This window comes from Xenopus laevis, chromosome 6S (assembly GCF_017654675.1).
Source record: "Xenopus laevis strain J_2021 chromosome 6S, Xenopus_laevis_v10.1, whole genome shotgun sequence".
NCBI lineage: Eukaryota > Metazoa > Chordata > Amphibia > Anura > Pipidae > Xenopus > Xenopus laevis.
In genome coordinates, this window is record NC_054382.1 from 135,694,959 (window position 1) to 135,715,039 (window position 20,081).

General features: G+C 41.6%; 1 protein-coding gene across 2 annotated transcripts in view; it reads right to left on the minus strand.

Annotated features, from left to right (window-relative positions):
* The window catches only part of nxpe3l.1.S (neurexophilin and PC-esterase domain family member 3 like gene1 S homeolog), a 46,710-nt gene extending 32,706 nt beyond the window's left edge, over positions 1 to 14,004 (minus strand). The window contains exon 1 of one of the 2 annotated variants that reach the window (XM_041568242.1): positions 13,943 to 14,004. The gene's annotated coding sequence lies outside the window, so the exon portion shown is untranslated. The remainder of the gene's footprint in view (positions 1 to 13,942) is intronic. The other variant, XM_041568241.1, reaches the window with a different exon arrangement.
* Between the last annotated feature and the right edge of the window lie 6,077 nt (positions 14,005 to 20,081).

Here is a 20,081-nt window from a genome sequence, read left to right on the forward strand (position 1 = left end):
GTAAAACCCTCATTCCAATCCCATCTTTAGCAAAGATACATTATTTACAGGTTGGTTTATTGAGAAATCATTGTAAATAGGTGCAAATATGAAGGAACTGATATAAATGATTCCCAGGGCCCCAGGGGCCCCAGACATTGTATGAGTGTTGTTAAGGCCTGTGTTTATATTAGAACCAAAGGAAGTTGTTCAACAGATTCACTGTTTGTTTCTTGGAGAACATGTTGAAAGATGCTTCAGCTTTTCTTTACTGCCTGTGTTTGCTGGGACACTCAGTTTTGTAGCCGACCACATAATCCTGAACATAAACCTGACTGATTCTTTAAAGGGACTAAGTCATTTTAAACTTGGACCAAAACTTCATTTTTTTTATTGATTAAAATCTGACTAATAAATACAGGTACGGGACCTGCAGTGTTGGACTGGGCCACTGGGATACCAGGAAAACTCCCAGTTACCCTTTAACACAAAACCATTTATTGAGGCACTTGTTAAACATGGAACCTTAAGGACCTTGCAGAAGATTAATGACTGCTGTGTAATAAGGTCAGTATGGTTATCTCACTTTATTCATCTAAAGATGCACAGAGCACTGGCCCATCCCATTTCAGTGGAGGGAAGGGGATTTAAGCACCAACAAAGAAAGAGACTTTCTATTATAAAGGTAGTTACTTGTGGAATTATTAGATATCCCATGCAGGAATTTTACTCAAGCAAAGCCCCTTCTCTGGCACCATATTGATGCATTACAGAAACTAAACTGGGCATATTCCAAGTGAGCATCAGAGATGTTCTGCAAGGTCCCATCTCGGCTCCAGCTCTATATTTTGCTTCATCTGTACAATGGCAGGGATTTGGTAGAAGGACTTTCTTCCTCTACATTCTGTGCTCCAAGACACTGGCCCATGAGTAACATTGATAGTTTGGAACTAAGTAGTGGGAGAGGGAAGAAGAGTTAATAGAACCTACTGAAAACCTTATTCAGGTTCTTATAAACAAGGAAAGCAAAAAGAATACATGGAAAGCACATGTTAAAGAAACAGTGATCATATACAGCCCAAACAAGACTGTGTAGAAGGGTTGGGCTGACACATCACAGTGAGTAGAGGGGAAGAACTGAATGAAATCTGCTTAGATGGGCAGGAGCTCTGTTGGAACTCAGGGCACATAGGAGAGACACGTGCTCAGCTTACAGTCAAGGGGTGCAATTCCAGAAAATTGAGCCGTTTTATTGTCCAAATCCAATCCAAACATTTGCCTGCACCTTCTGTTAATAACACTGAGGCCACCAAAGTTTTCTTTGTTAATGTTGGTGCCGTGATGATGCCAAAATGAGACATAACAGCCTGCAAATGTATTTTCATTATTATTATTCTGACTTATTGTTCTTCATTATTATTATTATTATTAATTATGTGGTGAGGGTGTGAGGGAGGCAGCAGATTGTGTCCCTTATTTTGGGTTACAAAGCTCTTTGGCCAGTTTTGCTGAACAAAGGCAATTACATGACTGTGTTGATCCCAATTTTGTTGCAATGATGTCCCAATTGGGTGTCACTCTTGCTCTGGGGGCATCACTGGCCACAGATATAAACCTGCAGTTTATAAAGCGCAAATTAATGGTTTATTTGAAGGAACACTCATAGTATCTCACACCCTGGAATTATTTCCTGCAAATAGAAATACATTTACCTGCTCACTTGGCATTTTAATTGAATATCTTTCCTTCGCTGAACTATATCATCAAACGATTATTTGTGATTCACATGATTGATTCTTTGGTTCCTCTGCCTTAACACATTTTATGGGCTTGCTGGACGAGCCAGGCAAGGAGAGAACAAGACAGTTTTCTGTGCCACGGAGTCTCCAGTAAATGAAAAAGGAGCATCAATGGGCAGAAAAATATTGGTTACATTCAAGTGTAAGATACATGATAAATGTTGTTGCTTCAAAATTGTTATTTATTAATGTGGTCACCAGGTGGCACCATAAAGCAGTGGAGGTTATATAAGGGGGAGTCTGGGTACTACTCTTTCTTTGGCTCATGAGAAGGGTATAGTGCATGACGGCAGAGAAACTAAAGTAGGCCACCTCGTAGAAGTATCCAGCAAAATTCAATAGGGAAGGAAGTAGTGGGATAGATTTGTTGGAGTTCTCCACCACGTGATGAGTGACAGGCTAGGTAGTCAAGCAGTTTAGGCTCCAATTAGGAGAGAGAGGGACCAGTGTCCTGGTGGTACCTTGCCCAGTTAGGAAGAAAACTAAGGGAGACAGGACTTAGTGCTTGGAAAGCAAGGCTCGCCCTTTTGCAGAATGTCTTGGCGGTACCTCGCCAGTTAGGGATGCAGTGGAAGAGAGACTAGGGAACACAGGATCTAGTGTTTCCTATGCAAGGCTTATCCCTCTGCTGAAAGTCTGTAAGAAGGTATAGAGTCCCTGACAGGAAGAAAGGAGCAAGTAAGTAGGCAGCAGGTTTGGACCCCCTGGCCTGTGGAACCTTTACTGTCCAGGTATATTGTTGGGTTTATTCATATCTAAAATTCTCTAGAACTATGACCGTGGTGAGTGCTACCGATGACACAGGCTGGCCACAGTCCAAATCAAACCTGAGTCTACATGTTGGACCAGAATCCATGATAAAAGGACCACATTATCATTTGTGAGACCTTTGAGACTAATGTCACAGACATAACAGATCAAAGCAATCGGTGCAATATGTACAGAGGAGAAACCTTTGAAAAGATACTAAAATATATCTGTTTCACCCCTCTCATTCAACTGCTTGGATCTTTTTTAGATATATTTGTGTGTCATTTTTTTCCCTGCAAATAATATAGACTTGCTTTTACTAATAATGACTTATTCTGAGCCTGTGCTGCATATTTAAAGGATAAGTAAACCTTTAAAATAAGTAAATGTAAAATGGATGAGGGGGCTATTCTAAGCACTTTTGTAATGTACTTTCATTGTTTATTTTGTTTTTATTCCGAGATATTAAGGGATACATGTACTGTTAATATGAATGAATTTTGTTACAACAGCGCCACCTGCTGGTCAGTTTCCCACCAGTCTGACCAGCAAGTAGTCAAGGAAGTTGTCAGGAGAAAGAAAGAGGCTGATGTTCTTCTGCTTAGGAAAGATGTGAGAAAGGTTTCTAATTGTTTCTAACTTTTTCTCATTGAATTGAATCTGCCCCTATGTTTTTTTAGTAACTTAGATTTTTATTTTCAGAAAATAAAATTAAAGTTGCATTTACAAGCAAGATGAAGTGCAAAGGTTACATCAAAAACAGCAGTAAAGCTCCACATTCAAACATCTTACCGACATATCTCACATAATGTCTTAACATAGAGTATTCTGCAATCACAGATATCAGTAAATGCATAGACACAAATAGAGAGAATAGCTTCATAACACAGAAAATAATAATAAAAGACAAAAAAAGAAAAACAAAAATCATTTAAACTAAGGTTAGACCCTTTGTAATGACATGTATTGATGGATAGCAGAGTAAAATATAAGGTGTAAGTACTAAGACTGATACTGATGTCCCCCACATCACCACTAGTGTTAACTACAATCCCACTTTCTGGAGTTAAAGTAGGTGAAGGTCCCAAGGCGCCCATATCTTCAAAAACTGAGGAATTCTATTTTGCAATAATGCAATATTGTGTTCAAACCTTCTATTACTTTCAATCCTTTGATCTATTTTGGACCAGGAGGGAAGAACATGAGATTTCCATTTAGAAGCTATGGATATGCGTACAACCGTTAGTACATGGTTGAGTAACTTTTGAATTGGCTTAGATAGCGTCTCAAAGGGCTTCCCCAGTAAGAAGGTCGTAATATCCAAAGGTATATTATCACGTGTCAAACAGTCCAACAATTTCTTAACCTCCCTCCAGAATGGTTGAATATAGGGGCAATCCCAAAAAATGTGGTAATGTGTGCCGGTAAGCTGGCAACCTCTCCAGCATAATGGTGAAACTGCGGGAAAAATTTTGTGCAATCTACAGGGAGTTAGGTACCAACACATTAATATTTTATAAATATTTTCCTTTTGTTTGACACAAGTAACACTACCTTTAGCATTACGCCAGATTGCCGACCAATCATCTGAAGAGATGTCATACCCAAGCATAGCCTCCCATTTCCTCATTTAGTTGTGTTTAAAGCCCTGCACAGTCGTGGGATCATTTATTAATTTGTAAATCTTAGATATCAGGCCCTTTTGAGGTAAGCCTCGCAATGCCACAATTTCAAACTGAGTGGGGGCCCCCTCCTTGAAAGATCTAAGAAACGGATCCAAGTAATGCCTGACCTGGAAATATAAGTACCAGGGTATAACAATGTCTGGGACTTTGGCCTGCAATTGATCCAGAGTGAGAGTGGTCATTAAAGAGGCATTTACCCAATCGGAAATTTTAAATAGCATGTTAGACTCCGACAATTGACCACTCCAAAATGTGACACCCGGTAGAAACGAGGGATTACCCGCTATTGCAGTTACTGAGGAGTAGGTTGAAAACAATTTATATTTAACTTTCAATCTTTTCCACAGACCCAACGTCAAAACAGTAGAATTTAGCATCGAAACCTTAGGTAGCGTAATTCCTGCCGTAGGCCAAAACCATGCATTAGGATGATAAGGGTAAAACCGTGAGTTCTCAATATGCGTCCAATGGGAACCAGGGACCCGCGTAGACCAAGCTAACAACTGCCGAAGTTGGGCTGCCTCATAATACTGGTGCAATAGAGGAACCCCTAGCCCACCTTGAGCAACTGATGTATTTAATGTCTGTTTATTAATTCTATGTTTCTTCCTACCCCAAATAAAAGTATGGATTGTCATTTGCAGTTCTTTAAAAAATTTCTGTGGTATAGGAATCGGTAACGTTTCAAATAAATATAAAAATTTGGGCAGGATATTCATTTTAACAGAAGCAATTTTTTTTTGTAACTTATATTTTTATTGAAAGTTATTGCAAAAAAAATAAAAATACAACATATACAGCAAAAAGAAAACAAATAATAAATTATAAAGAAGGAAAAGAAGTAAAAGAAAAGAAAAAAAAAAAAAAAAAAAGATCGGTCACTGAGCAGAAAGAAAGAAAATAGGGAATTCCCACATGCCCTAAGAACAAAAGGGATACGTAGAGTACATATTCAATATGTTTCAGGCCAACACCACTGACCAGGTTCATAGCATATTCGTATGCATCAATTAACACATGGCTTGCCTCCGGTCAAACAAAGACATAAAAAGAACTTCCATCACACAGACAGATATACTAAGCGGTACGCCTATATAGTCAAAGTTCCGGTCTGAGGCATAATTTGGGGTTGCAAAGCCCTACCATCAGTGCTGGAGACATTATGCGAAACAAAGCCCCGTAGCTCCCAGATAGACCAAATATTTAAATGTTGGAGGGTGGTATTTTGCAGATAGGCAATATTTGCTTCAAAGGCTCTGTTAGCATTTACTCTATTGACTATTTCCTGAGTGCTTGGACAAGTAAGAGTCTTCCATTTAGCCGCTACTGCCACCCGTGCCGCCGTCAGAATATGATTGGCCAACTTCTGGCCAGCAGTAGGTATACCAATAAATGGTCTGCCCATGAGAAAGGTAGAAATTTCCAAGGGGACTGGGGTTATTAGCACCTGATCCAATATTTTCTTGACCTCTCGCCACACTGGTCGAATAATTGGGCAATCCCAGAAAATGTGAGGAAGCGTGCCTAGTTCCCCACAATGTCTCCAGCAAAGGGGCGAATGGTCAGGAAATAATTTATGTAATCTATCAGGGGTATAATACCAAAACATCAATATTCTATAAATGTTTTCCTTCTGTCTCACACATGTAACCATTCGCCGGGCGTTCTTCCCAATTGCCGACCAGTCAGTCGCAGATAGACTATCGTGGGTTACATTATTCCATTTACGCATATAGGCATGCTGTGATAAGCCTACTTCCAAAGGTTCAGTGAGAAGCTTATATATCTGAGAAATAAGCCCTTTTCGCAGAAGTCCCAATTTAGCAAGGGTTTCAAAGGCTGTACAAACACTTGACTTTGCAGCAGTTAGGTATGGATAGAGAAAGTGACGAAGCTGAAAGTATTCAAACTGATATATAACAGAAGCAATTTTACCTAGCCAGTAAGTATTCCATTTAAGCAAAGTGGACTTTACTTTTTGTGCTAGTTGAACAAAATTTTGCCGAAATAAACCGTCATAAGTAGGGGTAATTTTAGTCCCCAAATAGGAGATATAATCCGTTTTCCAATTATAGTTATAGCGTGAGCGCATACCCGGTAGTAAACGAGTAGGAAGTCCTATTGGAAGAGCCTCTGTTTTGGAGACGTTTAGTTTGTAGCCCGACAACCTCCCATAAAGCTCTAGCAGCTCCTGTAATGCTGGAAGAGAAGTCTGAGGGGACGTTAGGGTCAATATCACATCATCAGCATAGAGTGCTACCTTAAATTGTGTGGTTCCTACAGAAACTCCATGTATATGCGGATCGGATCTAATATTTGCAGCTAAGGGTTCTATGCTTAAGGCATAGAGCAGGGGAGAAAGAGGGCAGCCCTGTCTCGTCCCATTCCGAATCTTTATCGGGGATCGCATCTGTGCGGGCAACTTCAAACAAGTACTGGGAGTAGTGTAAAGTGCTTTCAAAGCCGCTAAATATGGACCAGAAAGATTAAGGTGCGAGAGCAAGGCAAATAAATAAGACCAGTCTAGACGGTCAAAAGCTTTCTCTGCATCTAAGCTCAGTACCAGCATCCCTTGACCCTTTTTACCCATTAAATCAATAATATTGATAAGTCTCCGCGTATTATCACCGGCTTGTCGACCCTGAATAAAGCCCACCTGATCCTTATCAATGAGCCCAGGTAAAATCGGAGCTAGCCAATTCGCTAAAATTTTAGAATATAATTTAAGGTCCGAATTCAGCAATGCTATAGGCCTATAATTCGAGCAAAATGTAGGATCCTTACCCTCTTTTGGAATCAGGGAGAGATAAGAGGTTAACATAGAAGAGGGTATGGGTAAACCTCGCATAAACCGATTAATAAGATCAACTAAATGAGGGGCCAAAATACCAGAATACAATTTATAATACTGATAAGGGTAGCCATCAGGGCCTGGAGCCTTACCATTTGGAAGATTTTTAAGCGTGCTAAGAACTTCAGCTAAGGTGATGTCAGCATTCAAGAATTGGAGGTCATCCTCCTGAAACTTCGGCAAGTGTGCTTTCTGAAAAAAGGCGTCAAATGGCAGAGGAGAAGATGACGCGTCCCGCCCTATATTATACAAATTAGTATAGTATGAGTGGAACTGCTCCGCAATTTCATCTGGGCTATAAACAAGTTGGTCCAATCTATTTCTAATGGCTTTGATCGTCATTTGTGCCTTTTGCTCTTTTAACCGTCTAGCCAGCAAGGTATGTTGCTTATTGCCCTTCTCGTAAAATAACTGTCTGGTCCATATTAGTGCCTTTTCTGCCTCTTTGTGTTTCAGCTCACAGAGATCTTTTCTCACCAAGAGAATATTATCTAACATAGAAGTAGAATTGGTCTGATTATATTCCCTTTCATAAAGCTGCAACCTGGCCAGAAGTGTTTGAAGATGTTGCCTAGAAGCTTTTTTCTTAGCTGCAGTTATAGCAATAATACAACCCCTTATGGAGGCTTTATGAGCTTCCCATAGTGTAGAATGATTTTGGACCGATCCCGTATTAAACCGAAAAAACTCATGCAAAGCCTCATGTATAGCTTCAAAGGATGTTTTATCATGAAGCAAAGTCTCATTAAGCCGCCAATGAGGTTCTCTCTTAGGGGCTGCTGTGAAATCTAAAGTAAGTTGAATGGGTGCGTGGTCTGACCAGGTTATCGGAAGGATATCCGATTTATACGGAATCCTCAAACAGGACTGAGACAGCAGCAGGATGTTCTATCCGCCAAATATCATATAGTGGGAGTTGATTAACTACCTTTTTGAGTTCCTTAGAGAGTGAACGAGCCTGGACATCAGGGGAGGGATACGACCTATCCTCCGTCTGTATTAAAGGAACATTAAAGTCTCCCCCAATCACTATATAACTAGTCTGAAAAGAGGCAAGTTTATTACAGATTTTCCGAAAAAATTTAACCTGTCCCTTATTGGGGGCATATATGTTCACAAGCAACAAGGAGTTTACTCCCAGTGTACCCTCTAAGATTAAATAGCGCCCATGAGGATCACTGACAGTTCGTAAAACTTGTAGCGGACAGTTCTTGTGAATAAGAATTGCTACTCCTGCTTTCTTAGTAGTAGAGGAAGCATAATATGCAGTGGGATAAAACTTAGAGTAGAGTTTATGAGGTTTAAGTCTAGAGAAATGGGTCTCCTGCAGCATCGCTATATCAGCATTCTGGGTCTTCATTTCTTTTAAAGCCAAGAAACGCTTTTTAATGGAATTTAAGCCCTTACTAAAAAGTACCATGTTAGATCTAAATTTAGCCCAGCATATGTAGCAATCCCTCTCACACTGAGATGTCCTCCACGTGAGAGATAAACAGTAGCAGCAATACATGTCATAGTCCTAACCTCATTCAGCAATAAAGTGAGTCTAACCATCAAAAATGTTTTCAACAACAACATAGTGAGTAGAAAAAACATAAACTATCAAAGCGAAGAACAGAGAAAAGACAATATATGCCTATAGGTATGAAAAATCAGGTTAATTGCACCCAATTAGTATAGGAGAAATCAAAGTCAAGTTCAGTGAGTCAGTAACCAAACTAAGCGGAAGCTCACCTAGCTTCCAGTGGGGGGAAGGAAAACCTAATACCTGTCACAAGATGTAGTTTCAACAGGTAGTAGAACTTGAACATCCAGGAAAGACGGAGTCGGAGGAGTTCTCAGTTGTTTGTAGAACATCAGGTAGCCTCTAAACCATATTCAAATACAAATAGAGGGCAAGAAGTGAGTCCCAAATCGGTGGTTCAAACTCAAGCAGGGGATCCTGAAGCCGATGACGAGGTCAAGGCAAGTCGCTGTCCTGAAGAGGAGCCCCGTGCTTGTTGCCATTGTGGTTGCAGGGGGGATCTTGGTGGTGATGCCCGCGATGGGGTTTGTTGGTCAGTAGATTGTATCCCCAGAGCTCTCAGGAACTCTTGCTGCTTATCCAAATTGTGAAGAATAAAAGTTTGACCCTTATGTTGGACCACAAGCTTGAAGGGGTATCCCCAGCGATAGGGCAGTTTGTGAGCCCGAAGTGCCTGAGTAGTTGGTCGCAATTCCCGTCGCTTGGCCAAAGTAATAGGAGAAAGATCAGCGAATATCTGAATTTTATGATTCCGATAGTCCAGAGTAGGTAGCGACCGGGTGTGGGTCAGAATGGCCTCCCTCTGTGCAAAATGATGAAAACAAACGATAATGTCTCTGGGGGGCTTGTGCAATGGGCGTTTGGGGCCTAGAGAGCGATGAGCTCGGTCAAATTTCCAAAGATCCAGGCCTACCTCCTCCTCGTAGTTAACAAACCTCTGTGTCAGGTCATCAGTTATATACTCCAGTTTGTCAGTACGGTCCCCAAACTCTCGCAGTTCAGTGTCACCTCTCTAATCGCAGCAGCAACTGCGTCAGAGACAGTTTTAGACAAAGTTCTGGTGAGGTCTTGTTGTAACTGCGCCAGTTGCGACGTCAATGTTTGCAGCGTCACCGGAGCCTTATCCGACAAGTCTGGGACAGTGGATGTAGACGCAATGGGGGCCAATTTATCTGATTGCGATTGCGACAGGGCCTACTGCCCACTCCGGACAGAGTCAGGCGAAGATGCAGATACGTTCGGATCCGCAGAGTCTTCCGGCAGCGGTCCGCCATCTTGGTCTCTCGCGCCACAGGCAGTAGCCGTCTTGCGCAGGTATGGCGACATGGTTGCACGCTGATCCTTGAGCTTCTTTTTACCCATCCTAGGCTTCCAGAGACGTTCCGCAAACGATTACCACCCAGGGAGAATTATATGCTCCTGATAGCTGAAATTCTGGGGGATTTGCTAATTTTCCTCACGGAGCTCCTGGATTTAGCGTGCACTCTCCATCGTGGTTAGCCACGCCCCCCTGCCCCTATGTTTTTAACCAACTTCACCCATAAATATACATTAAATATATAAATTTACATTAAATGAAAGATACAGTAATTGGTTTGAAACCCCATTGTAGAGCTCTGCGGAATATGTTGGTGCTTTAGAAATACCCGCACACGTTGATAGAATAATAGATACTAGAATGCTTATTATTCCTTGCTACATATACTGCATATAATACGCCTCCCCACAAATAAAATGCATTGCTAAAAATGAAAGGTTTGTGGCCCAGTGTATAGGAGAACTAAATCCTAATATAAAAATGGCTGGAGATAATGTGCTGGATATACAGAACTTACTGCACCAGCCTAAAGGTTCAACATCTCTATAACATTAATGACTCAGGCCTTCAAGGTTCCCCCAGCAGTTCCCCATCTTGGATCATGTTAGGCATCTTTTGTGTGTCGGTGGCACTGCACATGCTCAGTGGGCTGCTGAGAAGCTAAGCTTCGGGGTCGGGGAAATCTTCAAGCACAAAGTGAGGATTGTATGTCATAGAAGTTGATGGTGATTATGAATCAACTCTAGGACCTAAAACGTACGTGTCCCATAGTCAGCCGAAGTTTCCTCACAAGGCAATGAAGCAACACATTGATTTTACCTACGGCAATTTCAATTATTGACAGTGGGGAAGCAGTTTTGGGGAAATTTGTTGACCGAAGTCATGCATTACAAACAAAAAATATCCCTGTTGGACGTTACCCGTAAGATCATAGAGGAGCAGAAACCAGAGGTGCCATTAGGAGCAGTGAAAAGGGGTCACAGCAGGGGGTTCCAGACACACACTCGCATATATATATATAATACACAAAAGCCATGAATATCTTGTAAATTATATCCTTATAAACGGTGAGTTCTGATGTCATCAGTTATAAACGGTGAGTTCTGATGTCATTTCTGTTACATGACTCACTCAAACTTGTGTATTATAATAAATAAAGTACCCCCAGTTGCAAAATATGAGGATATTAGAAGTTACCTCGGAGTTCCATGACCTGTATAACTCGGCCTTCGGCCTCGTATTTTTATATGGTCATGAAACTCCTCAGTAACTTATAATATCCTTATATTTTACAAAAGGGGGTACTTTATTCACTATATATATATACACGGACTGATGGAAACATAGGGGCATATTACCTGCCTGGCAGCCTGGTCCTGTCCATCCAGCAGGGCACTGGCACATGTTGTGTCTCATAGTAACATAGTAATTAGGTTTAAAAAAAGACACATGTCCATCAAGTTGAATCCTTTAATGCAATACCCATCTTAAGCCTCTCCAATTTGCCTCAGAGGGGGAAAAATTCCTTTCTGACTCCAAAATGGCAATGGGACCAGTCCCTGGATCAACTTGTACTATGAGCTCTCTCCCATATCCCTGTATTCCCTCACTTGCTAAACACCATCCAACCCCTTCTTATACCTATCTAATGTATCAGCCTGTACCCCTGATTCACTTCCCAGCTCTCCCTGTAACACCCTTTTCCCTCCTCTAATCTCATTGGCTCCCTCCTGTCTGCTGGGAGGAGCTACTGGTGAATAAAGCATCCGACCCTTCCTTGTACCTATCTAATGTATCAGCCTGTACCCCTGATTCACTTCCCAGCTCTCCCTGTAACACCCCTTTCCCTCCTCTAATCTCATTGGCTCCCTCCTGTCTGCTGGGAGGAGCTACTGGTGAATAAAGCATCCAACCCTTCCTTATACCTATCTAATGTATCAGTCTGTACCCCTGATTCACTTCCCAGCTCTCCCTGTAACACCCCTTTCCCTCCTCTAATCTCATTGGCTCCCTCCTGTCTGCTGGGAGGAGCTACTGGTGAATAAAGCATCCGACCCTTCCTTGTACCTATCTAATGTATCAGCCTGTACAACTGATTCAGGGAGACAATTCCACATCTTCACAGCTCTCACTGTAACAAACCCCTTCCCAATATTTAGCTGGAACCTCTTTTCTTCTAATCGGAATGGGTGACCTTGTGTCAGCTGGAAAGACCTACTGGTAAATAAATCATTAGAGAGATTATTATATGATCCCCTTATATATTTATACATAGTTATCATATCACCCCTTAAGCGCCTCTTCTCCAGAGTGAACATCCCCAATTTGGCCAGTCTTTCCTCATAGCTAAGATTTTCCCTTTACCAGCTTAGTTGCCCTTCTCTGTCCCCTCTCTAATACAATAATGTCCTGTTTGAGTGATGGAGACCAAAACTGTAGGGCATATTCTAGATGGGGCCTTACCAGTGCTCTATACAGTGGGACCCCCTCCTCCCGTGACTCTCTGCCCCATTTAATACAAGTCAAGACCTTATTTGCCCTTGATGCTGCTGACTGGCATTACTTGCTACAGACAAGTTTATTATCTACAAGGACTCCAAGCTCCGTCTCCATTATGGATTTGCCTAGTGCAGTCCCATTAAGGGTATAAGTGGATATTGTTACATCCCAGGTGCAGGACTTTACATTTATCAACATTGAATCTCATTTGCCACTTAGCTGCCCAGATTGCCAGTTAGTCAAGATCCTGTTGCAAGTGCCACATCCTGGATGGAATTAATTGGGCTGATAGTTTTGTGTCATCTGCAAACACTGATACATTACTTACAACACCCTCCCCTAAGTCATTAATGAACAAGTTAAATAAAAGTGGCCCCAATACTGAGCCCTGAGGGACCCCACTAAGAACCTTACTCCAAGTAGAGAATGTCCCATTAACAACCCCCCTCTGTACCCGATCCTGTAGCCAGTTTCCTATCCATGTGCAAACGACTTCATTAAGCCCAACAGACCTTAGTTTAGAAAGCAGTCGTTTGTGGGGCACAGTATCAAACGCTTTGGCAAAATCCAAATAGATCTACTGCCCCCCCCCACTGTCCAGCATCTTACTTACCTCATCATAAAAAGCAATCAGATTAGTCTGACATGACCTATCCTTCATAAAGCCATGCTGATTGCTGCTTTTAATGACATTCACTAGGATACAATTTTGAATGTGATCCCTTAACAAGCCTTCAAATAATTTGCCCACCACAGATGTCAGACTTACTGGCCTATAATTGCCAGGCTGAGATCATAATCCCTTTTTAAATACTGGAATAACATCAGTTTTTCTCCAATCCATAGGCACCATACCAGATGAAAGTGAATCGGAGAAAATCAGAGATAGGGGCTGCCCTGCTTTCTGCAGTGTCCCAGTGGCTGCTTTATGGCTGACAAGGGTTAGATCATTTCCTTTGGACAAATGAATAACAGACACAGAGCATGTTGAATAAATAGTTAAAACCAGGTGCAGGTGGCTACAAACAGAGTGAATAAACTACTTGAGGAGAAAAAAATCTCGTTTATAAAAAATATCTTGTTTATAATAACTTTTCCCCAATGGTGCTATGAACTTTACAAACACATTAGATTCGTGTTTCGCTGAGAAAATAACACATCCACCAAGTTGAACCATTTCTGTGTATATAAAATGGGGGGGCAGAGTCCTGATGTTCCGGGGGCTGGCTTGGGCAAGAAAGGACTGCTGCGCCTAGGATTAGGTGAGTAGGCAGGGTTTAGGGGAGCAGGGAGAGGACTTTGGGGCAGTTAGGAGGTGGGCCGTGGGTGGGCCAATTAGGAATTCTAAACTTCCTGAGTAAATCAGATGAGCAGCATCTGGAACTATTAAACCTTCAGCAAAGTCAAAGACTTAAAGGGGTTGTTCACCTTCAATGTACAAATCTTATGAAACCACTAACAATGCTCTCAATGTGTTAGAAAAACCATTTTCCATAACAAAAAGTAAAAATGCCAATGTAAAAGCTAATTTTTTACCTATTAACTCAGTCCTTCTCCTGTCTCTCTGACCAGTTTTCTGAAGTGATGGGAGTGGCCTATTTTGAACCTGACACACCAAGAACTTCCTATATGATGACATCATCATGCCCAGGCTTTGCCCTTACTTGTTTCCTATTGGATGTTGATACTGCCCTCCTCCTAGTAATTTATTGGGTGCTTGTGAACTGTAACCAGTCACATAATTTGAATGGTCATTGGTTGATTACTCAATTGTAATGGCAGAAGTTAACAGACGCAGCATATAAACAAACCTGCCTTGCAACAAACAATCACACAGCTGTGCAGACAAATACTGCAGAAAAGGAAGGAGCAACATTGTTTGGCAACCTTTGCATTAAGCATAATGTCAGTTATTTACAAAATTGCAACAAAACCAGCACTGACTTGCTGAGAAACGTATGTAACTTACACATCTAGCAGGGACAGTAGGGCTGCCACCTCATCCTTTTAAAACCAAACACATATGAAATCCACAGGCTGCATGGCTAATTATCAACTCATTTAGATGCTGCAGACTGAACTGATTTCTGTGCAGCCATGTATCATGCATCTAAATGAATTGCTAATTAGCCATGCAGGCTGTAGATTTCATATGTGTTTGGTTTTAAAGGGTGAGGTGGCAGCCCTAAGTGACAGGCAGAGCAGTGATGAGGGCAGGTACATTTTTTGAACATTTTGTGCGCTCTCCCAGGGGGGGTGGTAATTTACCTAGGAAAACAATACCTTTTTTAAGTGTTCCACCACTTCTGGAACAAGATTTAGAGCTCTAAATACCAAAAAATTAAAAAGTTATATTTTTCATGATATAGGGATCTCTACCAGAAAAATATTTTACCTTTTTTATGAGGTAAATACACAAAATAATACATGGACCCCCCCCAAAAAAAAAATAATAATATATTTCTGGAAAGTACAAGTGTCATCTCCCATAGTAGCCATTATAATCCAATAATTCAAATTTTTAAAAATGATTTATTTTTCCTGTGTAATAATAAAACAGTCGCTTGTACTTGATCCCAACTAAGATATAATTAATCCTTATTGGAAGCAAAACCAGCCTATTGGGTTTATTTAGTGTTTACACCATTTTCTAGTATTAAGATCCAAATTACAGAAAGATCTGCTATCCGGAAGACCCCAGGTCGCAAGCATTCTGTATAACAGATGCCATACCTGTACCTTGTACTTGATCCCAACTAAGATATAATGAATCCTTATTGGAAGCAAAACCAGCCTATTGGCTTTATTTCATGTTTATATGATTTTCTAGTAGACTTAAGGTATGAAGATCCAAATTATGGAAAGACCCATTATCCGTAAAACTCCAGGTCCCAAGCACCTCGATCCCCCCATCTGCACAGTTGAAGTCTCTGCAGCACAAGCCCACACTCCCCCTCCCTCTCACAAACTTGTAACAGTTTCTCTTCAGTACCTGAATGCTGCTCAAATTCCCCAGCACAGCCCAGCACAGGAAGCAGTGGCAGATTGACAGCAGACATAGCCAATAGGAGTTAAGTTAGCTGCCAGTACAATGTGTGATGTCATATAAGGAAGAGGAAGTGAACACTGTAGTGTTTTTGGGGGTCAGTGACCCCCTCCCAGCACAGGGTCTGTGTGGAACTGAAGGATTAGTACAGGGACACTTCTGAGGTGAATATCTCTTGAACTGTTTTCTGTTAACTATTTCTATGGAAAAGTTTGTTCTATTCATGTGAACTGTTAGATTTGTGAATTTGTTACAAAGGTGAACAACCCCTTTAACATTAGACCTAACTTCTGAGCAGGGATCCTTCAAGGATACAACACTGGGAAGCCACTTGTAGCCCGGTCCTTACAATAGAATGAGCAAGGAAGAGATGTGTCCATCTTGGATGGACAAGAGGAGATGCTGAGGAAGTATTACAAGAAGATCTAAGCCAGGAAACCAACACATTTTGAGAGAAATGAGCAGGATTATCAACTGAATCATGTTTACATATGGAAGGAGGAGCAAGCACAGTACTATTTTCCCCAAAGCTGAGGAAGCAAAGTGGTTCTACTGCAAGTTCCTCTGTGTGACTCCCAAAGAAGTCCCTAGAGCTCTTTCTGCAGTGGTACTGGAAATCAGCCAAGTGAAAGCACTTCAAACAAGTTACACCAGCGAAGTCTCAATCACAAACTACAAGAAGCAGAACCACCAAAAAGAAAAACCCAAGAGCATCCCTTCATAAGGAGCAGTATCCTTACAAAAGCTGGAAGCAAAGGGGACATTATTTAGTTATCATCTTATGGAATAACTCCAGCAGAAGTCGTGGTCCCGAAACTGGCTGGGCTTTGTCAGCAACTGGGTTCCTTAGAAAATTCACTTTCTTAACTTCATTAGGAACATCAAATAAACACAAAATGTGCTTTTAAGATAAGACCTCAAGCAGGAGATATTTACCCACCAGCCATAGACTGGATATGGATAATGTTGCCTTTGATAATATTGTCTTAACTGACTGACTTGTCTTAATTAAAGAATTGTAGCGAAGGATTTCGTTGGCCCTACTAAGAATAACCCCACCTATAAAGAAAGCTCAGCATTACAAACCGTATAACACAACATTGATATTGTTCTACAAAAGCTGACAAAAGTGTGGCGATTGTAGTTATGGACAAGCTTAACTAAGGAAAAGAAAGGCAGCTCTCCTTATACGATTATTATCAAAATATAGGAAAAGGCTTAATTTTCAAATAAAAATAGATTGATTATATGGTTATGGTTTTGATAACAGAGTTCATCCATAAGAGATTGCAGGACCATCCAGGCTGTCCAGTTGTGTTGGGTTTTGGTTCAGTACTGGAACCTCTGTTTGCGGATTTGTTCCTCCAACCACTGGAACAACAAATAACCTCTTGTTTAAAGGACACAACAGAACTATTATGTAGTAGTGGGCTTAATGAAGTGCCACCTATGCGGCATAGACATTCAGAGTCTGGATACTCCATCCCACAAACAGAGGTAATTGGATGTATAGAGAATATTCTGCTAGAGACAGACACTCCCTAAGGCTAATGTATTTCTTATCAGAGTAACATTAGGGGAGCAATGCCTTTGTCAAAGCTAAGGTTCCTCAATGGGGTCGATGATGGCACCATCATTTACTAGTCTGTTTGGAAACAAGTTGGAATAATGTTTGTTCCTGATACATGAATGTAAAGTTTGTGTTTAGAAGGAAACAATCCCTACGTCCAACATAAGCTGAATCAATATGCCTTGTGTTAATATATGTTCCTACTATTGTTTTATGATAAAGAACATCAAACAGCAGTTCACGTGTCTCCTGTAGAAACAAACTCTATCCTCGTGGACATTAATTGGAAGAACATTGTTGGTGCCGTCTCTCCAGTGCTCTGTGCTTTGGGTCAGAAATCACAAGTAACAATGAGATATCATGTATTGTCTCTGAGCAGCCACTGGAGACAGAACAGTATTTGCATTGGAGAAGTCTGACCTGATCTATCTCTTCCTCAGTCTTGGAGGGTTTCCAACCCAGAGAGGAATCATTTATTTGTAACCCGGTAACTGTTCTCTGAGTGATTCTTATAGACACTTACAGGATATGAAACATTGAGAGCTGAAACCATATCTTTTTTAGATTCAAATTGACCCCCCCGTCCCATTCCCCATCCTTTCAAACCCTCATCCAGAAGAACAAATAATCACTCAGCCCAAAAGGTCTTAGTCTATGTCCCTCTTGCGTGAAGCCCCAGTAAGAAAACCAGCCATGCAGCTTGAGAACCACTGATGGAAACAGTTGAGGGGTATCCAAAAAGTCAATTTTCCACCACTGTTTATGAATTTAAAAAAAGACCGTTCTTATGGGAGTCAAGATATGTGCCTAATATATAGGGTTTTTATGTTTTTTCATTGAAAACTTTACAACAGAATATGAACATGATTTAGACTAACATTACAATAACATTATACTCATACAGAACCAATCAAATGTTGGTTACTGTCTGCTCTCTCTCATTTCCCTACAGAAATAGGGATTGGTAACACTAGATAGGTACCTAATATATAGAGACAAGAGGAACATGTTGGAAGGGTTACTGTCTGCTCTCTCTCATTTCCCTACAGAAATAGGGATTGGTAACACTAGATAGGTACCTAATATATAGAGACAAGAGGAAAGTGATGGAAGGGTTACTGTCTGCTCTCTCTCATTTCCCTACAGAAATAGGGATTGGTAGCACTAGATAGGTACCTAATATATAGAGAGACAAGAGGAAAGTGTTGGAAGGGTTACTGTCTGCTCTCTCTCTCATTTCCCTACAGAAATAGGGATTGGTAACACTAGATAGGTACCTAATATATAGAGACAAGAGGAAAGTGTTGGAAGGGTTACTGTCTGCTCTCTCTCATTTCCTACAGAAATAGGGATTGGTAGCACTAGATAGGTACCTAATATATAGAGAGACAAGAGGAAAGTGTTGGAAGGGTTACTGTCTGCTCTCTCTCATTTCCTACAGAAATAGGGATTGGTAGCACTAGATAGGTACCTAATATATAGAGACAAGAGGAAAGTGTTGGAAGGGTTACTGTCTGCTCTCTCTCATTTCCCTACAGAAATAGGGATTGGTAACACTAGATAGGTACCTAATATATAGAGACAAGAGGAAAGTGTTGGAAGGGTTACTGTCTGCTCTCTCTCATTTCCCTACAGAAATAGGGATTGGTAACACTAGATAGGTACCTAATATATAGAGACAAGAGGAACGTGTTGGAAGGGTTACTGTCTGCTCTCTCTCATTTCCCTACAGAAATAGGGATTGGTAACACTAGATAGGTACCTAATATATAGAGACAAGAGGAACATGTTGGAAGGGTTACTGTCTGCTCTCTCTCATTTCCCTACAGAAATAGGGATTGGTAGCACTAGATAGGTACCTAATATATAGAGACAAGAGGAAAGTGTTGGAAGGGTTACTGTTTGCTCTCTCTCATTTCCCTACAGAAATAGGGATTGGTAGCACTAGATAGGTACCTAATATATAGAGACAAGAGGAAAGTGTTGGAAGGGTTACTGTCTGCTCTCTCTCATTTCCCTACAGAAATAGGGATTGGTAACACTAGATAGGTACCTAATATATAGAAACAAGAGGAAAGTGTTGGAAGGGTTACTGTCTGCTCTCTCTCATTTCCCTACAGAAATAGGGATTGGTAACACTAGATAGGTACCTAATATTGTAAGGTCTATTCGCGCACGAGCGTCAACATGGACGCGGACGCGAGCGCGTCGGAAACTGTCGCGCGCCGAAGTGGACGCGGGCGACGAAACGTCCGCTGACGCAACGGCGTGCGGCGTGATGACGCTGATGACGCTGGCGTCTTTACGTTTGGCGCCAAGACACTGCCTTTAAAAGGACGCTCTGGAAAAGGATCCTTGCTTGGTTATAATCCTAGCTCTTGGATGTGACTTGATTCCTGATTTCGGTTTGACCTTCGGCTTGTTTCCTCGGACTTCTGATTGACTTCTACCTGCTTGACCCCTTGCCTGTTACTGGACTTCGCTTGCTATCTGCCTGCCCCCGACCCGGCTTGTTTTTGGTTACGCACGAACTCTGCCTGCCCCGACCTTGGCCTGCTCCGACGATTCTTCTGCTTACTCCTTGGTACCCCGCTTCTGGCTTCATCTGGGACTGTTTTGGCCATTCCTTCCTCCTCACATCTGGACTCGCTAACCCAGGCTTGACAGTATAACCAAGCCAATGGAGTCCAAAGAGGAGAGGTCGGTTTTGAAGATTATTTCTCAGCAGATCGCTGGTCTAGCTCAAGCTGTCCATGAGTTACAAGGCGGCTATCAAGTTATGCAAGATCAGCTACAGGCTCTGCAAGAACCAGTGACTCATCCGCGTTCTGCTTCGGGTCCTTCCTTCTTGTCTCCTGAGGATTCTGGGGCCGGCTCTGGATCCTTCTCTGAACCCAAAGTGGCTCTACCTGACAAGTTTTCGGGGGATAGAAGCACATACAGGACTTTTATTAATGGGTGCAAACTCTTGTTCTCTTTGAAGCCTAGAACATATGCTACTCAGCAGGCTCGTGTGGGAACCATGATCACCCTTCTACAAGGACAACCCCAGGCGTGGG